Raw genomic sequence first — 27,728 nt, 5'->3', positions numbered from 1 at the left:
TAAGGTGAAAAGAAATTGATGCCCTTCATCAGCACCCAACCCATCTTTGAACTAATCTATGCTCCACATTTTTGTAGAAAAGTTTGCCCGTGCCCAAGATGCTTCAATTGGGATGGGCACAGGAAAAATGTGTGCCAAAGTGCCAGTTTAGCATACTTTCCTTGGACCAACACAATTTTTAGACCGGATTACCATACAAGATATTTATCTATTTCTGTGCCTAATGGCAATGAGCACAGAACATGTGTGTTGAGAGGGTTACCATACAACCCCTATATGTGCTTTGTGAGCATCCTTTCTCTCCCTAATATTTTACTTCAAGATCAATGGAACGATATTCAAAGTAATAAGATGCACACTCAGTTAGCTTGTAAGACTGAGGTTTCGATGGATTCATATTGATGCTTTTGAGATGCTACAACAAGGAAGTGAGAGAGTAGCATGGCATTATCTCATTTGGTCGACCCCTCGTAGGTTTGATTTGGCTTTCTAGTTTGGATGGTAGAGGCAGACCTACGTTGGAGCTGGAGGGGGGCCATTACTAGTTCCTTCAATTTTTCCTATTTTTCTCTTCCTCACATGTGAAATATCACTATTTGGCCCCTGTTTAATATTGAGAATAGTTTTTAAAGGTAAAGTAATGGGTATAAATGTAATTCTAATTAGAAATAACTTCTCAATCCCTATTTATTCTTTCTCTCATCTTTCCTATTCCCCGCCTATATTTTCTCTTCTCTTTCTACAAACGTGGGTTAAGGAAATTTTGAAAAAACTCTTCTCTGTTATAAATAATATTTATTATGGATGTCCATTACCCCAAAGAGATTGTACTTCCAATTGAAGATCTCAATTACCTCATGATGCAATATTGGTGAAGATCATAACCATCTCATTACACAATGTTGGCAGTCAATATTTCCATTCCATGCACCTTCTATCTTGGGCGGCAATCTATCTTTCCATATCAAGAATATCTTATTGTGTGCAAGAATCATATATTGTATTTCCATATCAGAGTAGATGCTCCTTCTACTATAAATATGTAATGCATTCAACTGAATGAATTACTTTTGATTGATCTTGTTCTAGTTTTCTTCTTTGTCTCTGATATATTATCTTTATTTTATAACACGTTATCAGCACGATTCCGCTCGAAGTATTGTGTTTTGAGAAGAAAGACAGCAGACTATGTATCATTATGTTTTCTATTCCAAAGTGAAAAGAATGATCGACCTCCTCGCACGTTTTTGTAAACAATGGAGTTTACCTTGTCCATCTTGAAATGTAAGTGCATCATGATAAAAAGTTATGTGTTTTTTTGAATCTAAGAATCAATCAAATAATAAGATATTATGTTGCTTTAACGATTGTTGTTTTATTTATTGTATATAGTGGTTGCTAGCTTTGCACTACAAATATTGTTAAATGCACCTGAAGTTACAAGATTTGAAACTGTAAATGAATACAGTTCTATAGATGCACATGAAGTTGCAAGATTTGAAACTGTAAATAAGTACAGTTTCTGCAGATGCACATGAAGTTGCAAGATTTGAAACTATAAATGAATACAGTTCTGCAGATACACATGAAGTTGCAAGATTTGAAACGGCAAGATTTGAAACTGTAAATAAATACAGTTCTGCAGTTTTTGAAACTAATTCTCTTTTGAAATTATAAGGAGAAAATATTATTCATGAAAATATCCCATCAAATTTTCAAGTTTCAGATTTGTTGTTACAATAGTAATATTGTGAAAGGAATTTTAAGAAATACTCTGAATGATATCATGCCTATTTGTGGCTGAGTAAAATAATGGACTATTAATGAAAAGTCATGAAGCTTGTTTTATTGGTTCTGTTCCATTCCCTGAAGTGAATGCAACAATTCATGATATGTCTGAAAGAAGGAAAAATTAAAATTATGGTCATGACTGTGGAAGAGGATGAGACAAAAGACGGAATAATTACCGTCATTATTATTGAAATAAATAAGAGAATAATAAGGATTCTCAATATAACAATTCAAGAAGTGAAGATAATATTTTTTACCGATGTGGTATGAAAGCAATTAGACATGTATCTATCGTACTCCACAATATTTAATTAAGCTTTGTCAAGCCTTAATTAAAGAAATAAAAATAATGTGGAGATAAATTAGATTTTCCAAAATCATGATACTTGAACAATTTTTTCCTATAAAAGGAATGATTTTGATGGCCTCACAGATACTACATATCTAGATGCTACAAACTTCTTTGAAGATAATAGTTGAAGATTTGATTATGTAATTATTTTCTCTTCAAATCTCATCTCATATGTTAGTTTATCTTAAATTTAATCTTTTTCTTCTATAATTTTTTTTATTGACTTTCTATATATCTTTTAATATATTTTGTTTCATTTTGATGAAGAATGTGAATATTTTCTTATATGCTGTGACGCATATTATACTGAAAGAAAAATATACATATTTCTCTTATTTGATGATGCGGAACCCAATGTTCATATAAAATCGGTAGTACAACATTGATTGGAAGCTTCGGAAGAGCTAATCTATTATTATCTGGGAGATAAAATTGGTTATAAATAATTCATTATTTTGTAGTAAGTCTCAAAGAAACTTATTAAGTTTCAAAGCTATTTGCCAAAATGATTATCAGATTGAGACTACAAATAATGGTATAAGTAAATATCTATACAAAGGTATTAGATATTTCTCCCAATTTGTACTACACGAATATCGCATGGTTGAAACACATGCTTGGGTAAAGCAAATGAACATTGATTCCAATAATTTTATTATTTGAAATGACCGGTTGGACAATCCCGGATCAAGTATGATGTGAAAAACTATTGAAAATTCAATTGTCATCAATTGAAGAACCAGAAGATTCTTCAATTAAGTGAATTTTCTTGTATTGCTTGTTCTCAAGAAAAATTTATCATTAAATATTCACCAGCTAAAGTTGAGATTGAACATTCTACGTTTTTAAAACGTATAGAGGGTGAAATATATAGGCCCATTCACCAATCATGTGGACCATTCAGATAATATATGATTTTAGTAGATGCATCTATAAAGTGGTCACATGTATGTTCATTATGAACTCGCAATTTGGTGTTTGCGAGATTGTTTGCTCAAATAATGAGATTAAGAGCATAATTTATGGATTATAAGATAAAGACAGTTTGTCTTGATAATGCTGGTGAATTTACATCTCAGGCTTTATGATTATTATATAACAACTGAGATCACAGTTGAATAGCCTGTTGTTTATGTTTATATCCAAAATGGTTTAACAAAATCATTTATTAAATGTCTCCAATTAATAGCTAAATCATTGGTTATGAGAACAAAGCATCATTTGTACATATTAGGCCAAAAGGTTGTCATAAATTCTCCCTATTACAATTGGTTTATGGTCAGAAGCCAAGTATTTCTCATCTTAAAATTTTTGGATGTGCGGCTTACGTTCCAATTGCTCCACCACAGCGCACAAAGATAAGTCCTAAAATAAAGTTGGGAATATATGTTGGATATAAATCTCCTTATATAATTCAATATATTGCTAATGATAGGAGATTTATTTAATGCAATACTTGCTGAGTATTATTTTGATAAATTAATTTTTCCAACATGAGGAGGAGAGAATAAACAGTTGGAAAAAGAGATTGATTCTATGCATTATCATTATCTTATTAGATCCTCGCACTGAGCACTGTAAACTTGAAGTTCAAAGGATAATGCAATAAATATTATAAATCAAGTTGCCGATTTGTTGACCTGCTAAGAGTTACTAAATCTCATATTTCAGCTGTAAATGCTCCAATTAGAATTGATGTCCCAACAGGACAATCTATCTGTACAAATGAAATTAAACCACGTTTAAAACGTGGAAGATCAATCGATTCCAAGGATAAAATCCTAGAAAAAGAAAGGAGCAAATGATCAAGATGGTCATAAAATGGAGACAATTGATTATGAAAATCCTGAAGACATAACTTTCTATGAAACCCCAGAAGAAGTTCAGGTGCCTGAAAATAATAAAGAGATCTCGATTAGTTATGTCATTGCAGGAAAAAGATGGAACCGAAAAGATAAAGTTGTCGACAACATTTCTGCATATTATGTTATTGTTGAAATAATACAACAAGACGAGGATCTTGAACATAAATTTGTTGATGAATATAAATCAAGAAATGATTGGCCAAAATGTAGAGACGCAATTCAAGCAGAATTGAATTCGCTTGAAAATTAAAGTTTTTGGACCTGTAGTCCAACATCTGAAGGTATAAAGCCAGTGGGGTACAATTGAGTTTTCTGCGAAATGAAATGAGAAAAATAATGAAATCGTGATATATAAAACATGAATTATGGCACAAGAATTTTCGAAAATGCCTGGCATTGATTACATGTTCTCCTGTGGTGGATGTAATCACCTTCAGATATCTTATTAATCTGGCAGTATATGAAAATTTTGACATGCGTCTAATGGATATTATTACAGCCTATGGCTCACTCGAGTGTGAAATATATATGAAAATCCCTGAAGGATTCAAAATGCCTGAAGCACATAAAAATTTCTAGGAAGATTGTTCAATAAGGGTTCAGAGATGATTATGACATATATGATGTAATCTCCTTAGTCGATATTTAATAAATGAAAAGTATAAAAATGATCCAATTTATTACTGTGCCTTTATTAATGATATGGATCTAATTTTAGTAAGTGTATATGATGATGATTTAAATATCATCGAAACTCCTGAAGAGTTTCCAAAAGCAGTAGATTATTTGAAGAAAGTTGAAATGAAAATCTTGAAAAGACAATGTTCTGTTTTGACTTGTAAATTGAGCATTTGATGAATGAAATATTCGTTTATCAATCAACTTATATAGAGAATATTTTGAAGAGATTTTAACTAGATAAAATATATCCATTGAGTACCCCAATGGTTGTGGGATCGCTCAATATAAAGAAAGATTCATTTCGACCCCAAGAAAATAGTGGAAAATTTCTTGGTCCTGAAGTACCATATCTTAGTGCAATTGGGGCATTAATGTATCTCGCTGATAATACACAATCAGATGTAGCATTTTCTATAAGTGTATTAACAAGATTTATTTATTCTCCAATACAAAGACACTGAAATGTTATAAAACATATATTTCAGTATATTCGAGAAATTATTGATATGATATTATTTTATGAATGTGGATATCAACTTACTAGTTTTGCAGATGCAGGATATTTATCTGATCTACATAAAACTAGATCTCAAACATGCTATTTATTTTCAAGTGAATGTTAGCTATTTTATATTTGGTTAAGATCAATGATACAACACATTCATGAAGCATGCAGTCTTCTACTAGAAGAAGGAATTTCAACAATATTATATGAAGATTATGCTGCATGCAAAGCTCAATTGAAGGGATGATACATCAAAGAAGATAGAACGAAATATATTTCACCGAAATTTTTCTTCACTCTTGATCTTCAATGAAATGGTGAAATATATGTTCATTGAATTCGTTCAAGTGATAACTTGACAGGTTTATTTATTGAGGCGTTGCCTACTTCAAATGTTGAGAAGTTGGTATATGATAATGGAATGTACGTATTCAAAGATACTCAATGATGTTATCATCAGGGGGAGTAAAATACGTGCTGCACTCTTTTTCCCTTAACCAAGGTTTTGTCCCACTGGGTTTTCCTGGTAAGGTTTTTAATGAGGTAGCTACCAATACGTATTATTTAGATATGTATACTCTTTTTCCTTCACTAAGATTTTTTTCCCACAGGGTTTTTCTTAGTAAGGTTTTAACGAGGTACATTATCTATTGATGGACATCCAAGGGGGAGTGTTATAAATAATATTTATTATGGATGTCCATTACCCCAAAGAGATTGTACTTCCAATTGAAGATCTCAATTACCTCAGGATGCAATATTGGTGAAGATCACAACCATCTCATTACACAATGTTGGCAGTCAATATTTCCATTCCATGCACCTTCTATTTTGGGCGGCAATCTATCTTTTCATATCAAGAATATCTTATTGTGTGCAAGAATCATATATTGTATTTCCATATCAGAGTAGATACTCCTTCTACTATAAATATGTAATGCACTCAATTGAATGAATTACTTCTAATTGATCTTGTTCTAGTTTTCTTCTTTGTCTCTGATATTTTCTCTTTATTTTATAACATTCTTCAAAATTTGATATTCTTTCATTCTCAATTTATTTATTGGTTTTTATTTATTTTTATAATTTTTTATTTGATTTTATAGTCACTCTTTCTTGATTTTTTTTTTCTACTATTTTTGTTATTGATTTTATATTATGAATGAAATTTCTATGGTTAGTAAGGTAACTAAAATCCATTGGTTTGCATTTCCAACAAAAAAAATGAAGGTTTGCATCTCCTACCAAAAAAAATTGATTTGCGTATAATTTTTTACAATTAAAATTATGTGCCTTTTTTTTTTGTATTGTTGCTTGAATTTATTTATATTTTGTCAAGGGAAAAAATCATTATTAATAGTTTAAATATTTTTTTAATATGTGTGGACCCCACAAAATATATATGGGCCTACGTCTTACTATAATAAAATAATTTAGAGGTGGGATCTCCAATGAGTCCTACATGAGCCCATAAAATATGTGCGGTGGAAAAGCATTAGTGTTTCTCTAACGGGGAAGTGATTTGAACTTCATTCCCCCCGTGTTGAATCTTGGCACCGCCCCTATTGGATGGGGCACATCAGTGGCTCCCTACTCATGCTTGCTTGGCCTCTTGGGTTGCGATGAGTGACACCGTTTGTGCTTTGTAATGCTGCTATGGAGGACCATGACCATTTACTTTTCAAGTGTTCTAATACCAACAAAGTGTGGAGTGATATTCTCCATCTTAATGGTCTCAATTATCAGCCAAAAAGTTCTTGGGAAGAAGAGTTATGCTGGGCTCTATTTGATGTGATGGTTCGGTTGGGGGAGATCTGGGTGGTCACGACATCTTATCAAGGGATGGAGCAGGTTGCGCCATCATCTTTGTTGTTGCAGATGCCATTCAGGAGACTAATATCTTGAGTATGGAGTTGTTTGCGATCAACAGGGATGCGGTGGCTAGGGAATGATTGTTTGAGAAGGTTAAGTGAAGTCAGATTCCCTTGCTGCCTTTGGGATTCTGTGGAATAGGTTTCACTTGCCGTGGTTTGTTTTGGATTTGGTATAGGATATTTGGGATTCAGAAGGTTCTTTAACAAATCTGTATTTTATCATCACTCAAGGGAGTTAGGCTCTTTTTGGTATCAATTATCATTCTTAATTATAAGATTTTTTTCATTATTTTAAATAGTTTAGTATCTATTATCAGTTTTATTTTTATTTAAAATTATAGAAAAACCTTCAAAATCCATAATAGACTTTTTGCCTATTATGGATTATGATGAGAATTTCATTCTCTTCATTTATGTGTAAGTTTACTTAAAACCTTATAGTTAAGATGTTACAATCCAAAATGCAGCACAGAATACACAGCAAGAGTTGGCACCTGAAGTGGTTGAAGTGGTCCAGCCAGCCAGGAGAACAACATGTATCCATAAACTTCCAATACATTTGAGTGACTTTGTTGTCGGCAAACACAAAGAGGGTTCCAGAATTAATAGGGGGTAATTGAGTAAATTCATAGTAAAAGTGGCTTCTAGAATGTTGCTTAACCGTTTACTGTTGTATAAAAATCAGAAGGGATAATGACAAAAGGCATCGAAGAAATTAATCCATTCTCTATCTTTGTCTCTGGTTCTCACTCTTCTGAAACCTCTACTTCTCCTTCTTCTATCTGCAATTAATTCTGTTTGTAACATTGGTCCGACCTGCCGGAATCGTATGGCGGAAGGAACAAGACGATGTCACACAGACGATGCAATTAAGCAGCTGAGTACTACCATGGCTAATCAGGGCTCACAGCTCTCCTCGCTACAAACTTTTGTCAATGAGCAAGGAGAAGCCATTACAACATTGGTTAGACAGATCGCATCAATGGAAGGCCGATTAGAGCAAATCTTCCAATGATCTACAAATCAGGAGACCTTTACTCCTATCAGCAATTTCAGATCTACGAGAAATAGTAATGCCGGCGGCATTCGTGTACAAAACTGCGAGAGTGGATTTTCCTAAATTTAATGGATTTGATCCTATGGGATGGATTTTCCGAGCAGAAAACTTCTTTGATATCCATGGAACTTCAGATGAACAGAAGTTAAAACTGACGTCAATTCATATGGAAGGTGAGGCGTTACAATGGTTCCAGTGGATGTATAAGACGAGGAGATACCCAACATGGGAGGATTTCACAAGAGTCTTGGAAAATCGGTTTGGGCCATCAGAGTATGAAGATCATGAGGGAGATTTAGTAAAATTGGTACAGCTATCCACAGTGGCCGAATACCAATCCCGATATGAGGCACTAGCAAATCGAATCACTGGATTACCAACTTCATTCATGGTAAACTGTTTTATTTCCGAACTTCGATCTGATATTGAGAACGAGGTGAAGGCATTTCGACCTACCACCATGGCTCAGGCAGCAGGGCTGGCTCGTTTACAAGAAGCAAAAATTGCTGAGAATAAGAAGCTTCTCTTCCGACCAACCCCAATTTCAAGTAAGCCGCCTCTCCTTCCCACTCCAACTTTAACTCTGGCATTCAAACGGAGCTCTGTTCCACTATTACCAGCTCCTGCATCCACCATTTCAATCAAGAGACTTACACCAATAGAAATGCAACAAAGGAGAGATAGAGGACTTTGCTATAATTGTGATGAACGCTTTGTACCAGGACACCGGTGTAAGACACGACAACTGTTCCTGTTGGAATTTGATGATATCACATCGTCTGGTAACACCGATAACATGGAGGAAATACTAGAAGATGAACCAGTGAACACAACTGAGTTGTCGTTTCACTCCATGAATGGCATTCCAACACCAACAACAATAAGATTTACAGGAATAATCAAGGGACTTCCATTACAAATCTTGCTAGACGGTGGGGCAACTCATAATTTCCTACGCAGTCAGTTGGCAAGTTCATTCAATTCTGAGGTGGAGAAAACGACCAATATGACCATAATGGTAGGGAATGGAAATAAGGTGGAATGTGAAGGATTGGTATGTAATCTACCCCTTAATATTCAATCTTATTCTGTCACCATTGATGCATATGTGTTGCCATTGGGTGGTGCTGATTTAATCTTGGGAGTTCAATGGTTAGCTTCTGTTGGACCTGTTTTATTTGATTATAATCTGCTTAGGTTACAATTTAACCAATATGGACAGAGAATTGAGTTACAGGGAGACACTAAACTACCACCAGCCCAACTCACTTATAATGGGCTTCGACGTATTGTGGCAACCCAATCATGTGCAGCTTTATATAAATTGGATCTAGTACAGGAAGACAATAAGGCTGAAGCGGAACATGGGCCTGGATTACCTGAATTATTGGTCCAATATAAACAAATTTTTGAGGAGCCCAAACATCTACCACCAAACCAGACACATGACCATGCTATATTTATGCAACCCAGAATTACACCGGTTAGTGTGCGGCCCTATCGGTATCCTCATTTTCAGAAGAACGAGATTGAACGGCAGGTAACCGAAATGCTTAAGATGGGAATTATTCGTCCAAGTATTAGCCCGTTTTCTTCTCCTGTTATTTTGGTAAAGAAAAGAGATGGGACTTGGCGTTTTTGTGTTGATTATCGAGCACTTACTGCCGTGACGGTATGTGATCGATTTCCAATTCCTACCATTGATGAATTACACGGGGCCAGGTATTTCTCTAAACTTGATTTATGCTCAGGTTATCATCAAATACGGGTTAAGGCAGAAGATATTCATAAAACAGCTTTTAGGACCCATGAGAGACACTATGAATTTTTGGTCATGCCCTTTGGACTGACCAATGCCCCGACTACATTTCAAGCTCTTATGAATCAAGTCTTTAAACCTTATTTACGAAGATTTCTACTAATTTTCTTTGATGATCTGTTAGCTTACAGCAAAGGGTGGACTGAACATTGGGCTATCTTAAGTTGGTTCTGGAAACTTTGAAGGCCCATCAACTTTATGCTAAAATGTCTAAATGTGATTTTGGCAAGGAATCTATTGGTTATTTGGGACATGTAGTATCGGCCCATGGGCTTTCAGTGGATCAGGAAAAAGTAAGAGCTGTGCTAGAGTGGCCCATCCCTAAATGCCTCAAGGATGTCAGAGCTTTTTTGGGCCTCACTAGATATTACAGAAAATTTATTCAAGGATATGCAACTATAGCCAGCCCACTTACCAACCTCACAACGATAGGAGCATACAAATGGAATGAATCAGCCCAACAAGCCTTCACAGCATTACAACAAAAACTCACTCAGGCTCCAGTATTAGCACTTCCTGATTTTAGTAAACCATTCACCATTGAAGCAGATGCCTCCGGCGTGGGACTCGGTGCCGTCCTCGCTCAAGATGACCGACCAGTAGCATTCTTTAGCAAGAAATTGTCGCCTACGCTGCAAGCAGCTTCCACATATGCTCGGGAAATGCAAGCAATTATTCAGGCTATCGGAAGATGGCGCCAATACTTGGTTGGTCAAAAATTCTTCATCCGCACAGATCAGAAAAGTATGCGAGATATGATGAAGCAGGTAGTCCAGACACCAGAACAGAACCATTGGCTCACAAAATTAATGGGGTACACATTTAAAGTTACTTACAAACCAGGAAGTGAAAATCGAGCCGCGGATGCCTTGTCACAGGTGCCGGAGTTTTTCATGCTGTTCTCTGCAATTACAACACCACAACTGGATTTTTTAGACCAAATTCGCAAATAGACCAGCACTTTAGAATACTTACATCGCATTTATCAAGAGGTTATACAAGACCCAACAACTCACCCTCATTATTCTGCTCGTGACGGGTTACTCTTCCACCGGAAACGCATAGTGCTAGATGCATCTTCTCCTTTATGTCATCGCTTCTTAGAGGAATTTCATTCTTCAGCATGTGGGGGGCACGCAGGGTTCCAACGCACAATGAAACGCCTCTCAGCAAATATATTTTGGAAGGGAATGCGCACAGCGGCACGACAATTTGTGGCGGAGTGTTCGGTCTGTCAACAGATGAAATCTCTACATTCTTCTCCGGCAGGTTTGCTTCAACCACTACCCATCCCTGCACAAATTTGGGAAGACCTGTCCATGGATTTCATTGTGGGTCTTCCACCGTCTGCCGGCAAAACAGCTGTAATGGTGGTGGTCGATAGACTATCAAAATATGCACACTTCACACCCTTGCCGCCTCGATTTACCAGTACCAAGGTAGCCGAAGCTTTCCTTGAGAATGTTGTTAAGCTCCACGGAATTCCCAAATCACTAGTCAGTGACCGAGACCCTCTATTTCTCAGTACATTCTGGCAAGAACTTTTCCGACTCAAGGGGACCGTACTCGCTATGTCTACAGCATACCACCCTCAGAGCGACGGGCAAACAGAAGTGGTGAACAGAGGCTTGGAAATGTACCTGAGGAGTTTCGTGAGCGAGCAACCTCACCTCTGGACTCGATACCTTCCATGGGCAGCGTTCTCTTACAATACTTCCTTTCACTCTGCAATACAATCACCCCCCTTTGAAGCAGTGTATGGACGACAACCTCCAGAAATCACCCAATATATACCGACTACAGCCATTAACGATGCGGTAGACAAAGAGTTACAAGACCGCAATCGAATCCTACGGGACTTAAAACTTCACCTTTGTCGTGCTCAACACCGTATGCAACATCAAGAAAACAAACACCGCCATGACCTTGAACTCCAACCTGGTGAGTGGGTTTATGTTCGTCTCCGTCCCTACCGACAATCCTCTGTGGCTATGCGCATCAACCAAAAATTGGGGAAACGCTATTTCGGTCCCTATCAGATCTTGGCTCGAGTGGGAAAGGTTGCATACCGCCTATCTCTGCCCTGGAACTCTCAAATCCATAATGTTTTTCACATTTCTACCTTGAAGCCTTGTGTTGGACAGCCACTGCCACCAACATCTCCACTAGCAGAAGCCCTGTTAGAAATCACTCCCACTGCTATCTTACAGTACCGCCAGATCCAACGCCATCACTCCTCTGTTCGGCAAGCTCTCATTCATTGGAAGGGTTTTCTGTCTGAAGAAGCCACCTGGGAAGATTGGGTGATGCTCAAGCTTCAGTTTCCTTACCTTAACCTCGAGGATGAGGTTACACTTTCAGGAGAAGGTAATGTTACAATCCAAAATGCAGCACATAATACACAGCAAGAGCTAGCACCTGAAGTGGTTGAAGTGGTCCAGCCAGCCAGAAGAACAACACGTATCCATAAACTTCCAATACATTTGAGTGACTTTGTTGTCGGCAAACACAAAAGAGGGTTCCAGAATTAATAGGGGGTAATTGAGTAAATTCATAGTAAAAGTGGCTTCTAGAATGTTGCTTAACCGTTTACTGCTGTATAAAAATCAGAAGGGATAATGACAAAAGGCATCGAAGAAATTAATCCATTCTCTATCTCTGTCTCTGGTTCTCACTCTTCTGAAACCTCTACTTCTCCTTCTTCTATCTGCAATTAATTCTGTTCGTAACATAAGATGAGGGTAAAATAGTCAATACATATTCTTTTATAAAAACCATACTTTTTCCCTCTTTTCTCATTTTCTCACGATCATTTTTTAACAATCATGACCGCCACCTTTTCATCGAACTCCTCAAATCTAGATTGATTTGGTTGGTTTGATTCCTCTGTCAATCTCTCGTTCACTAGAAAAATGAAACACACCAGTTAGAAACGGAGCCGATCGTCTTGATCGGAGTCGAGTCTCCGACGGTTTAGTCAGGCATGAGAATATAATTCCTTCGAGTTCGCAGGAGCTTCTAAGCTATTTTTAATGGAGTAATCAGGAATTGTCCAGTGTTGAACTGATCTTAGAGAGACTTACCCTTTACGAATCCTTCTTCCCCTTTTATATAGATTTTCCCGCTCATAATGCTTTCAATCATGACCGTCGGATCATTGCTTCTGATTGGATGGTGTTGATCATCTTTTCTTTATAATCTCGGGCGGACCCACAGGTTCCTTCATCTCATCAGCTTAATCCAATTAAACCTAATTAGACCGGTATAAATCGGAAGTGGATGTTTTAGTCACAACACAAGCCCCCAAGCCTGCTGATCAGGTCGAACTTGTACGAGACTCTAATAAGAAGGTTTGAATCTTTCTATCAAAATCGTCCAGAATACCCTGTTGAGTCCTTATGTCTTTTCCCAAGAAACTTTATAATTTTCAAAAAACGATAACGCCAGGTCATCAAATCATTATTAACTTGAACGTCGATCTGTGGTCCATCTTATTTATAAAATCACAACTTTCTTAATAATCAAACCATCCTCCATAATCATTACGTTTCTGTGCTCAGCCCCCAGATCATCTTGCAGACCAGCCGAAATCTCTTTCTTGTCAGACTTTTCATACACTCTTAAATATAACTTTTCATCTTCCTTAACATTATCTCCTTTCACGCCGTTTGATTATAAATTCTGTCTCTTCCCAATGTACGGTTATTATGTTCTCCCTCACTTTTCTTATATCATCCTCGTATTCTCAACTGCAATACCCCTAACTCCACCGATTGATTCCACACATCGGTTACGAAAAGTAATGACCATCGATCTTGAAACATCGTATATTTCCCTCCACTTTTCAAGAAACCTCTTTTGCCTCTCTTCATTCTTTATATATTTATCATCCATTTGTCCTGCTTGTCCTCCGTACTCTGTCTTCCTTCTTCGAGAATATCAAATATATTCATCCGCCATTTTCTATCACTCCTCCTCAAGTTTCATTCTGCAAAATTTTCTCCTCTTCCTTTTTTGTTTCAACCATGGATCCTGCTTCCAACCCTTCAGCACCCAGTACCTCTACACAGCCCATTGTACCTCCAAGTACTGAACGACTGAAAGATACCTCTGGTGCTTCTTCTTCCTGTCAAAATCCTTCGGACTGGAAACCCTCTCCATACGCTCATGACGAAGCTATCATTGCTTACACGCCCGTGGATATGTCCAAGGAGAAAATGGACCCTAAATACGCAGGTCCAGAGTGGTATCCCACCAAGGTAAAGAAGTCTCATCTGTCTTCTTACTTAGAAAATTATCACTTTCCTTCCAATGCCAGAATATGGGTCCCCGAACCTTCTGATCGTCCCTATACCGTTGATCCAGGAGTCATCACTATTTATCTTGACCATCTCGATTCAGGTTTCAGAATTCCTTTAATCCCAATAGTCTAGTCTTTGTTGGATTATTATCATGTTTGTCCTTCCCAACTCACTGCAAATAGTTGGAGGTTAGTTTACTGCTTTTTTGCCTTCATTCTTAGAATGAATTGCATCCCTTCTGTTGATTTTTTTAGGAACTACTACACTTTGAAAGTATCCCGCGAATGCGGATACATTCACTTTGCCAAGAAGAACTGTATTGCAAATGAACTGGGGAAAGAATCCCAGATTTTCATTGACTCTTCCATTCCTCATGACAACAAACAGTGGCGAGAAAAATACTTTTTTTGTGCCATTCCAAATCCAGATTTCCGCTCCTGATGGTGTTTGCATTCTTTGAACTCTCTGCTTCCTTTGAATAAGCGTCCAAAACTCAGTGAGTATGATTGAGAGACCTGGGGCTTAATTTCTGCTGGAGCTCTAATTGATGCGGCTGACCTAAAAACAGATGCAAGCCTAGCCAACCATGGTCTTTTCCCAGGTAAGGACAATAACAATGATATACTTTTCCTCCTTTTTATTATTACTTTTTCTTTAAGCCTTATCTTCACTTCATGCATATACAGGAACCATTGCTCACCAAATCCCAGTGTCGCTGAACTTCGAAGAGTTGCTCTAGAAGAAGAAAAGTCTAACCCCAAGCTTGCCAAACCCACCAAGAAAAGAAAGCACATTGCCCTTCGTTCCTCCAAAAGAAAGTTTGTTGAGAAGGAATCTTCTCCTGGTCAGGAGAAAGTTGACCAGGCACCAGAAGATTCCGTTAGAGAAAATCCTGATGTACAATTTGTTAAGACTCAGGCCAGTAAGACTCCTGGTGCCAAGAGAAGGACTTCCAGAACTTCCAACACTTTGAGATGTAGGCTTAGGTCTACAGGTCCAGCCTCTGGTCAGGGGTTATCTGGCTCTAAGAAGAGGAAGAAAAAAGAATCTGATTCTATCCCCACCGAAGCCCCTACTGAATAAAACAATCCTCAATAAGAAGCCCCCATTGCTACTGAAATCAGTGTTGAAGAAGTTATAGAACATATACTCCCCACTACATCAGCTGAATTACCTCACGACACTTCGATTCTCCTAGAAAAAATGGTCGAGAATGAAGGTCAAGGTAAGGAATTTTTTTATTCCTCTTTTGATCAACTGAAGAAAATTGCTGAAAATATACTTGCTCATGCTGCAGGTGATATTATTGAAGAAATTGCTGATCAATTATTTGATGTTAATGTTGATGTTTCCAATCCTCCTTTGGAAGTTGTTGCTGAAGAAAATATTTCTGTGAATGTTGATGTTTCCAATCCTCCTTTGTAAGTTGTTGCTGAAGAAAATATTTCTGTGAATGTTGATGTTTCCAATCCTCCTGTTTTTGTTTTGCCTTTATCAAATCTTGCTATGAATGATGTCATTCCAGACATCAATATAGCTCCTATTCCTGAAGAAAATATCCAGAATATCCCACCACCTGAAGAAATCCTTGAAGTTGTTCCTCCAGAAATTAATGTTGCTCCCCAAGAAGTCCATATGGCAATTGATCCCCAAATTGGTCTTGGAGATCAAGAAAATATTGTGGCTGAAGATTTTGTTATGCAGGCTGATTCAAATGATGCTGCTGTGAATATGAATCCTCACAATATGATTGAGGTTGCCATCCCCAGCCAATTCCTGGTCAACCAGATGATACCCAGAGTGTTGCTGACTCGGGAAACCTCTTTAACCTTGGATGGCTTTTGAAAGAGAATCATACAGCTAGCCATAACTAGGAGGTTGCCAGAGAATTGGGAACCAAGGGGAAGATTCCTCGTGACAAGAGAGAGACAGCCCGAATGTCTGACCCTAATCTTTATTCGCATGGATGGGGGTAAGGAACAAATTTTTATCTTTCTTGTTAAAACTGATATATTATTGATTTTATGTATTTATTCTATTCGGTCTTTATTGATTAACCTACAGATGTTTTGGAGCTACTTTCAATGCTTTTTCTGAAGTTCTGGAAAGAGAAAAAGCTTTGTCTCAGGAAAATGACAGCCTGATTAAGAGGAATTTTGAATTGGTTAATGAGGTACAAGAACTCCGAAAAAGTTGAACTCTTCAGAAAGAAAATTGATTGCTGCTGAATTCAGAGAAATAGATTTGATCAATGATCTAGATGATTTGCAAACTGACTACCAACTCTGCTCTGATTTATGCACCGATTTGCAGGAAGAAGTTTCTATGTTAAGGAGTGCTATTTTGAAAGATAAGGATGAGCCTCTTCAGCTCGAAATGTCAAAGAATGATGCCCTGGAAAGGGTCAGAATTGCTACTGTTGAGAGAGAAGATCTCAAAGAAAAGTTAGCCAGAGCCTTTGCCTGGTCAAAAGATGTTGAAAGAGAGAAGAATAAACTTATGGAAAAGTTTGAAAAGATTGAGAAATTGAATGCAGATTTGGAGTTGGCTCATGAATACCATCTTAAAGCCTTTAACTCAATTTTGCAGGAAAAGTCTACTTTGGAAAATCAGAAAGATAGTTTGGGATTGAGACTTTGCGAGGTTGTAGCAGAAAGAGATAATCTCAGGGTTTCCTTGAATTTGATTTCACAGGAAAAAGAAAGTCTACATGTTCATTTAGATGAAACTTTGAAAAATAAAACCTTTATGCTTAAAGATATGGAAACAGAAAGAAGACAATTTGAGGTTGAAAAGAAAAGAATGCAAGATGAATATCAAGCGATCCTCAGTTCAGTTACCTCATCCATAAAGGAAGTTGGGGACAATCCAGCTTTCCTTGGATTTTTGCAGAATATGGTAAAGGACTGTTCTGACCAAATCTTTTTGGAAATCCTCAAGATTCACCCCAACATGGATTTCAAGTTGCTGCCCCAAGAATTTCTCCCATCTAGAAAATTTTTTGATCTCAAGAATTTGAAGCACCCAAACTCAGATAGTTTCATGGATGATGATAATGATGATGACCATGATGAGTCTTTCAGTTCTGGCAACAGTCACTCTGCCAGTGATGAAGATGATGATGATGATTCACCTTCTCAAGGTGATAAAGAAGTTGTTGCAGATGATGATTCACCTGCAAATTAAAAGATTTAAGAAAACATTCTCTTTTGCTTTTCAACTTACCTTTTTGTTAACCTCTTTAATATATAAGATTTCTGACTTTGTCAATCTTTTATATCAATAGAATTTCCTTTTCTTCTCTTTTGCTCCTTGTGATTTTGATAAAATAGTACTTTGAAGAGAATCTTTGCAATGTTGACCATAGATATAAAATGATAACCATCCTCAGGCTGTTGCACATTTGATCAGATATCACCCTTCTGACCAACTACTATACCTTTAATTAGTTTCCAATGAAATATTCCTGAGGAGAATACAACTGATGAAGCTATTATAACCGATCAGATATCCTTAGATAAAAATTGATGACGAAGCTTTCATAACTTATCAGATATCCTTAGATAAAATTGATGACGAAGCTTTCATAACTGATCAGATATCCTTAGATAAAAATTGTTGACGAAGCTTTTATAACTGATCAGATATCCTTTGCCCTTAATCGAAAGGTTGCCTTGGAAAGCTGGCTACTTGAGCCTGACTTCGGAAAGTCGGGACCATCCTCGGAAGGAATGATCCATGATTAAGCTAGCATGACCAGGCCTCGGAAGGCTGGCTCTACTTGAGCCTGACTTACCAAAAGTCGGGACCACCCTCGAAAGGAATGATCTGTGATTAGCTTTGGAAAGCATGACCAGGCCTCAGAAGGCTAGCTACTTGAGCCTGACTTACGAAAAGTCGGAACCACCCTTGGAAGGAATGATTAGTGATCAGCTTCGGAAAGCATGACCAGGCCTCAAAAGGCTGGCTACTTGAGCCTGGCTTACGAAAAGTAGGGACCACCCTCGGAAGGAATGATCCGTGATCAGCTAGCATAATCTTGCCTCGGAAGGCTAGCTTTCTAGAGCATGACTTCGGAAAGTCGGGATCACCCTCGGAAGGAATGACTCTGGATCAGCGTTGAAAGGCATGATCATACCTCATAATCTTGCCTCGGAAGGCTGGCTTCTTGAGCCTTACTTCAGAAAGTCGGGATCACCCTCGGAAGGAATGACCCTTTTGCACAAATTGAAGAAGAATCTTGTGATGACAATGATTGATAAAATGATCTCTTCAAGAATACAAAAAAATCCTGTCTCTTTTCTATTGATACTATTTCTTGAGATGAATTACATTCCATGGTCACCTCAAATAGCTCCCATAAGCATCCTTAAGCCAATATGTATTTCTGCTTACAGTTTTTGTCACCACATATGGTCCTTCCCAGTTTCCAGAAAGCTTTCCACAGTTCCTTGGATCTGATGCTGATTTCTTTCTCAAGACCAAATCTCCCACTCTAAAAGATTTAGGTCTGACACGAGCGTTATAGTACACCGCTGTTCTCCTCTAGTATTCTATATTACGATATAGAGCTCTCTCCCTAACTTCATCTAGAAACTCAAGATTTATACTCAATCCTTCTTCATTAGTCTCCGGATCAAACCTTTCTGATCTGTCTAATCCTAACATAACCTCCACTGGAGCCAAAGCCTCGGACCCATATGCCAGCTTAAAGGGTGTTTCTCCTGTTGGTGTTATGACTGTAGTCCTATACGCCCACAACACATGAGGTAATTCATCGATCCACAGGCTGTTTGCCTCATCCAGTCTCCTCTTAATTCCTTGTAAAAGTGTTCTGTTGGTTACCTCAATTTGACCATTGCATTGAGGATATGCCACAGAGGAGTTTTTGCATTCGATGTGATAATCTGCACAGAATTCCTTGAATCTTTCATTGTCAAATTGAGTTCCATGATCCGTCAGTAAAATCTTTGGCAGACCATATCTGAATATAACATTGTTTCTAAAGAACTTCTCAATTTGATTTGTGGTGGTAATGGCTAAGGCTTCTGCTTCCACCCATTTTGTGATGTAATCAATTGCAGCTACCATGAATTTCTTCCCTCCGGTTGTAACAGGAAATGGACCAAGTAGATCCATCCCCCACATTGCAAATGGAATGGGATTGAGTATTGATGTCAGTTGTTCCGCCGGTTGGTTATGAATTGGTGCATGAATATGACATTGATGACATCTCCTTACATACTCAATTGCTTCAATCTGCATGCGTGGCCAATAGAATCCTTGCCTTAGAACTTTATAAGCCAAAGCCTTCCCGCCTAGATGACTTCCATAGGTTCCTTCATGGACCTCTGCCAGAGCATACTGTGCATCGGATGGTCCCAAACATTTCAAGAGCGGGCCCGAAACTGTTCTTTTATATAACAGTTCGTTCTTTAGAATAAACTTGGCAGCTCTTCTTTTCACAGTTCTGGCCTTTCCTCTGTCTTCAGGGAGAATACCCTCTTTTAGATACTATATAATAGGATTCATCCAAGATATTTCTGCATCAATTTCCATTATCTCTGGCTCTGAATATGCTGGGAAATCCAGTTCCTCAATATACACACTGCGCAGTAAAGGAGTAGATTTTGCAGATGCCAACGTATTTTGATTTCTAGATATTCTCATGATTGAGAATTGTGAAAACCACCCTTTACACTCCAACACCTTCTTGAGATAACTGATCATCCGATCATCTTTCGCATCATATACTCCTGTAACTTGACTGACCACCAGCTCGATATCGCTTTTTACTTCAATGTTCTGCACACAAAGGGATTTGGCCAGTCGTAATCTTGCGATGAGAGCTTCATACTCTGCTTCATTGTTTGAAGCGTGAAAATTAAATCGAAGTGCATTCTGAATTACAAATCCGAACGGACTTTGTAAAATCACACCTGCTCCTAATCCCTGAGAATGACTTGATCCATCCACATGTAGGGTCCACTCAGCAGATATTTCATTGGAATCTTTTTCTTCTTCCGGTGATGAAATACTCTCAGCAATAAAATCAACCAACACCTGTGCCTTTATCACAGTTCTGGGTTTATAATCTATATCATGTTCTGTCAGCTCTACTGCCCATGACACCATTCTCCCCCCAAGATCAAGCTTATGTAATATTTTCTTTAAAGGCCAGTTAGTAAGAACAATAATTGGATGAACCTAAAAATAGGGCCTAAGCTTTCTGGCCACTATTATCAAAGTTAAAGCCTGTTTTTCAAATTCTGGATATCGAGACTCTGCATCTAACAATGTATGACTTACAAAGTAGATAGGATTTTGGATAGTACCTTCTTCTCGAATTAATACTGCACTCACTGCCGCTTTTGAAGAAGATAAATATATCTGCAAGACTTCTCCTGGCTTTGGTCGAGATAAAACTGGTGGACTGGTTAGCCTCCTTTTCAATTCTTCAAATGAACTTTGATAGTCTTCTGACCACCTGAATTCGTTAAGTGCATTTAGATTTTTTAATGCCTTGAAGAATGGTGCGCATTTATCTCCTAATTTTGATATAAATATTCTCAATGCCGCAACTCTTCCTGTTAAACTTTGAATTTCCTTCATACTGCTGGGTGCTGTCATATTCAAAATAGCCCTGATTTTCTCTGGAGTTGCCTCAATACCCCTCTGTGTAACCATATAACCAAGGAATTTATTAGACGAAACTCCAAATGCACACTTTTCAGGATTGAGTCTCATTCCATTCCTTCTGAGTACATCAAAGCATTCCCTTAGATCAATGAGATGATCAGATTTAAATTGACTTTTTACGAGAAGATCATCTACATAAACCTCCATATTTCTTCCAATTCAGTCAGCAAACAATTTATTCATTACCCTCTGATATGTTGCTCCAGCATTTTTTAAGGCATAACCTTATAACAATAGCTTTCCCGATTTGTCATGAATGTTGTATGGGGTTGGTCCTTCCTCATAAGAATTTGATTATAACTAGAATAAGCATCCATAAAGCTTAACATTTGCTGACTTGATGTGGTATCGATCAACTGATCAATTCGTGGCAAAAGATAACAATCCTTAGGACATGCCTTGTTCAAATCAGTATAATCCATGCACATTCGCCATTTGCCATTATGCTTCTTCACCATTACGACATTTGCCAGCCATTTGGGACATTCAATTTGCTCAATTAATTTAAATTTTCTGAGCTTTTCCACTTCAACCTTGATCGCATCATGCTTTTCTAATGAGAAATTCCTTCGCCATTGTTTTACTGGTTTGATAGATTTATCTATTCAGAGACAATGTTCTGCTACTTCCCTGCTTAAACCTAGCATATCCTGTGCTGACCAGGCAAAGTGTTGTGGCTAAAATATCCACTTCCGGTTTATATCGGTCTCATCAGGCTTAACCGAGTTCGAATGATGAGATGAAAGAACTTATGAGTTCACCCGAGATTATAAAGAAAGGATGATCAACACCATCCAATCAGGAGCAATGATCCCATGGTCATGATTGAAAGTATTGTGAGCGGGAAAGTTTATATAAAAGGGAAAGGAGGATTCGTAAAGAGGTAAGTCTCTGAGATCCACCAAAAAACACTAATTCACTCTGATTTGACTCCATTAGAGCACCTTAGAAGCTCTTTCGAGCTCTGGAGCATCGTCTTCACCATTCTGACTAGGCCGTCGGAGACGTGACGCCGATCAAGACGATCGGCTCTGTTTCTCACTGGTGTTCTATTTTTCAGGAGTGGAAGGTTGATTGACTGAAGAGCAAACCAGATCGATCCAGATCTGAGGAGTTCGGTGCGAAGGCGACGGTTCGAGGCGATCGGCAATTTTAGCACCAACATTTTGGCGACGTCTGTGGGAACAACAGTAACTTGAACATTTTGAAGCAGAGGTTATGGCTCAATCACCTGAGCTAGAGGAGGTATTACCGACTGAAATGGCAGAAACAAGCCAGAGGGAACCAAGGAGAGTAAATCCAAAAAGGAGAACAAGAGAAACGGTTCCAGTACCACAAATTCCGACGATGCAGACTCGGCAGAGAGAAAGAATGACTGAAGATCGTTCACCTCATCCTACTGAGATGTTCAAAAGACAGGAGAAACAACTGGCAGACGCGTTGGCGGCATCTCACATGGAGCTGAATCCGAATCAAATTACTAAGCGATTCGAAAGTATGCAACATCAAATCCTGGAAACTCAAAATTTGATGAGAACATTTATAAAGCAAATTGGAATTCATCCAGAGGGAAGAGTTCCGATCTCATCAGCTAGAAGATCTCGAACTCTTTCTCGAGCTGAGACGATCTCTGTTTCGAATCCTTAGATTCAAAGGTCAAGAGAAGGCCAAAGAAGATCAATTCTCAAAGAAGGATCAGGAGAAAGTGCAGATCTGAATTATGTTCCTCTGGAATCTGAAGACCAAGGATCATCCAAAGATGATCGATTAAGTCACATTCAAAGTAAAAAGATTAGAAGCCTTGGAGATCGGGGAGATAAAAGAGAAACAAGGAGGTCAGAAGGTAGCAGATCTGAAGTTCACGGATTGGAAATCAGAGATTTTGTATCCTAGACGATCAAATTCAGCGATTGGCGAACAAGGATAATGGAGAAAAAGTGGATGAAGTGATAAATCAATATCCATTTTCTAAAGATATTATGTTAGCGCCATTGCCGCACAATTTTAAACTTCTGGTATTCATGATGTATGATGGAAGCACATATCCGATGGAGCATTTGGCTCAGTTCAACTCTGTTATGATGTTGGCAGGTAATTCTGACGTTTTAAAATGTCGATCCTTCCATTTTCATTGAAAGGTTCTGCAACAACTTGGTTCTTCAGTTTATTACCAGATTCTATTAGAGATTTCAAAGATTTGACGAAAATATTCTTGTTGAGGTTCCAAAGTAGTATGAAGAGTAGCAAAACTATTGATAATTTGGCTGCAGTTTGACAAAAATTAGGAGAATCAGTTCGATGTTATATGAAAAGATTCAATCAAGAATCAATTCAGATTAAGAATTTGAATGAAGCAGTAGCATATGATGCTATGTTCAGAGGTCTGAAGGATGATTATTTGTTAGAATTCCTGATCATGAACATACCGGCAAATATTGCAGAGTTGACAACTCGCTGTAATCAATATGCTAATATGAAAGACATCCTTCAGACGAGGAAAGAGACTGATGGCGATGGAGGCAAAAGGAAAGAGGATGGAGTCATGAGATCTGATCAGATGGATCGAAGGAATAATAGAAATTTTCCAAGAAATGGTCCTGATCGTCAATTCAGAAGGGATATTCCGAGGCCATTCCAAGAAAATTATACTCCTCTCAATACTAGAAGGTCGGAAATTCTGATGCGAATTCAACATCAAGGAATTGTAAAGTGGCCATTACCAATGATAGCAAAGGCAGATGAGAGGAATCCGAATAGATTTTGCAGATATCACAGGGATCATGGTCATGATACTGATGATTGCAGAATTTTGAAAAATGAGATTGAACGATTAATCAGTCAGGGGAGATTGGATCATTATGTTCAAAGGAGAAATGGAGTTAACCCGAGGAATGTTGCTGATCAGCCGAGAAGATGGAATAACCAGCCACCAGCAAGGGAAGATCAACTGAAGGGTGATTTTCAATATAACTCTCCAGATGAAAATGCTAAGCATCAGGAAAACCAGCAAGTTCAACAGAAGCAGTCTCCTGTCATGACCATCTTGGGAAGTTTAGATTTGAATTCAATTTCAAAGTCTAAGGCACATGTCAGGTATGTAAATGCTGTTGAATCTCATGTTGTTCCTAGAAGAATCAAACAGATGAAAGAGATAGTCTTCACAGAGGAGGAGATGGATGGAATTCAGGAACCACATGATGATGCCATTGTAGTAGTCATTGAAGTGGCAAACAGGGATGTTCACAGGGTTCTAGTCGATACGGGGTCTTCCGTAGACATCATGTCTTATGAAGCTTTTCAACGATTAAAGTTGGATGCAGTCAAGATAAAACCTTGTGGGACAAGATTATTCGGATTTTTTGGAAAATCTACTTCGGTAGAAAGAATTGTGGAGTTAACAATCACATTGGGAACACATCCACAAACAGTAACTACAGTTACTAAATTTTTGTTGATAAAGAGTTTGTCAGTCTACAATATAATTTTGGGAAGACCAACGTTGAATGCTATTGGAGCTGTAGTTTCGACGAGACATTTGAAAGTTAAATTCCCAACCGAAGGAGGTATTGGAGAATGCAAGTCTGATCAAAGAACTTCAAGGCAAAGCTATACAACTTTCTTGAAAGATTCAAAGGCACAAGGTAAAGCTCTTGCTCTTACTGTGGAGGTCATGGATAACAGGGATGAAGAAAAAATTCAAAGAGGTGAACAAGTAGAAAAGCTGGAGAAAATTAGTTTCGGCCTTGAAAATCCTGATAGAGGAACCATGATTGGAGCTGATCAGAGCAATTAGGACAAGGACCAGTTAAAAGAATTTCTTCAGCAAAATGCAAATGTCTTTGCTTGGTCAGCACAGGATATGCCAGGCTTAAGCAGAGAAGTAGCAGAACATTGTCTTTGGATAGACAAATCTATCAAACCAGTGAAACAAAGGCGAAGGAATTTCTCATCAGAAAAGTATGATGCGATTAAGATTGAAGTGGAAAAGCTCAAAGAATCTAATTTTATTGAGCAAATTGAATGTCCTAAATGGCTGGCGAACGTGGTAATGGTGAAGAAGCATAATGGCAAATGTGCGAATGTGCGTAGATTATCCTTTGCCACAAATTGATCAGTTGATCGATGCTACGTTAGGTCAGCAAATGTTAAGCTTTATGGATGCTTATTCTGGTTATAATCAAATTCTTATGAAAAAGGACCAACCCCACACAGCATTCATGACAAACCGGGAAAGCTATTGATATAAGGTTATGCCTTTTGGATTAAAAAATGCTGGTGCAACGTATCAAAGGGCAATGAATAAGTTGTTTGCTAATCAGATTGGAAGAAATATGGAAGTTTACGTAGACGATCTTCTTGTAAAAAGTCAATTCAGGTCTGATCAAAGGGAGTGCTTTGGTGTACTAAGAAGAAATGGAATGAGACTCAATCCCGAAAAGTGTGCATTTGGAGTTTCGTCTGGTAAATTCCTTGGTTATATGGTTACACAGTGGGGTATTGAGGCGAATCCAGAGAAAATCAGGGCCATCTTGAATATGATAGCACCCAGCAGTATGAAGGAAATCCAAAGTTTAACAGGAAGAGTTGCGGCATTAAGCAGATTTATATCAAAATCAGGAGATAAATGAGCACCATTCTTCAAGGCATTGAAAAATCTAAATGCACTTAACGAATTCAAATGGTCAGAGGATTGTCAGAATTCATTTGAAGAATTAAAAAGGAGGCTGATCAGTCCACCAGTTCTGTCTCGACCAAAGCCAGGAGAGATCTTGCAGATATATTTATCTTCTTCGAAGGCGGCAGTAAGCGCAGTATTAATTCAAGAAGAAGGTACTGTCCAAAATCCTATCTACTTTGTAAGTCATACATTGTTAGATGCAGAATCTAGATATCCATAATTTGAAAAACAGGCTTTAGCTTTGATAATAGCGGCTAGGAAGCTTAGACCTTATTTTTAGGCTCATCCAATTATTGTTCTTACTAACTGGCCTTTAAAGAAAATATTGCATAAGCCTGATCTGGCGGGGAGAATGGTATCATGGGCAGTAGAGTTAACAGAACATGATATAGATTATAAACCTAGAACTGTGATAAAGGCACAGGTGTTGGCTGATTTTATTGCTGAAAGTATTTCACAACCAGAGGAAGAAAAGGATTCCAATGAGATGTCTTATGGGTGGACTCTGCATGTGGATGGATCAAGTCATTCTCAGGGATCAAGACCAGGGGTGATTTTACAAAGTCCGTTCGGATTTGTAATTCAGAATGCACTTCGATTTAATTTTCGTGCTTCAAACAATGAGGCAGAATATGAAGCTCTTATTGCAGGTTTGCGGCTGGCCAGATCCCCCTGTGTACAGAATATTGAAGTAAGAAGTGACTCCGAGCTAGTGGTCAGCCAAGTTACAGGAGTATATGATGCGAAGGATGATCGGATGATCAGTTATCTTAAGAAGGTGTGGTAGTGTAAAGAGTGTTTTTCACAATTCTCAATCATGAGAATATCCTGAAATCAAAACAATGAAGCTGATTCTCTGGCGAAATTAGCATCTGCAAAATCTACTTCTTTACTGCAGGCTGTATATTTTGAGGAGCTGGATATCCCAGCATATATAGAGTCAGAGATAATGGAAATTGATGCAGAAACATCTTGGATGGATCCTATTATACAGTATCTTAAAGATGGTATTCTTCCTGAGGACAGAGAAAAGGCCAAAACTGTGAAAAGAAGAGCTGCTAAGTTTATTCTAAAGAATGAACTGTTATATAAAAGAACAGTTTCTGGGCCACTTTTGAAATGTTTGGGACCATCTGATGCAAAGTATGCTTTGGCAGAGGTCCATGAAGGAATCTGTGGAAGTCATCTAGGCGGGAAGGCTTTGGCTTATAAAATTCTAAGACAAGGATTTTATTGGCCACGCATGCAGTCTGAAGCAATTGAGTATGTAAGGAGATGTCATCAATGTCAAATTCATGCACCAATTCAGAACCAGCCAGCAGAACAACTGACATCAATACTCAAACCCCTTCCATTTGCTATGTGGGGAATGGATTTACTAGGTCCATTTCCTGTTACAACTGGAGGGAAAAAATTCGTGGTAGCTGCAATTGATTATTTCACGAAATGGGTGGAGGCAGAAGCCTTAGCCACGACCACCACAAATCAAATTGAGAAGTTCTTTAGAAACCATGTTATATTCAGATATGGTCTGCCGAAGATTTTGCTGACAGATCATGGAACTCAATTTGACAATGAAAGATTCAAAGAATTCTGTGCAAATTATCACATTGAATGCAAGAACTCATCTGTTGCATATCCTTAATGCAATGGTCAAATCGAGGTAACCAACAGAACACTTCTGCAAGGAATAAAGAGGAGACTGGATGAGGCAAATAGCCTATGGATCGATGAATTACCTCATGTACTGTGGGCGTATAGGACTACAGTCAGGACACCAACGGGAGAAACACCTTTTAGACTAGCATATGGGTCTAAGGCATTGGCTCCAATGGAGGTTATGGTGGGATCAGACAGATCAAATAAGATTTGATCCGATGACTAATGAAGAAGGGTTGAGGGCAAATCTTGAATTTTTAGATGAAATCAGAGAAAAAGCTTTATACCGCAATATAGAATATCAGAGGAGAATAGTGGCGTACTACAACGCTCGGGTCAGACCTAAATCTTTTAGAGTGGGAGATTTGGTCTTGAGAAAGAAATCAACATCAGATCCAAGGAACTGTTGAAAGCTTTCTGCAAACTGGGAAGGACCATATGTGGTGA

This window comes from Hakea prostrata, chromosome 8 (genome assembly GCF_041222555.1).
Source record: "Hakea prostrata isolate BN-2017 chromosome 8, UWA_Hpros_2, whole genome shotgun sequence".
NCBI classification, from domain to species: domain Eukaryota; kingdom Viridiplantae; phylum Streptophyta; class Magnoliopsida; order Proteales; family Proteaceae; genus Hakea; species Hakea prostrata.
Note: the sequence above shows the minus strand (reverse complement) of the source record.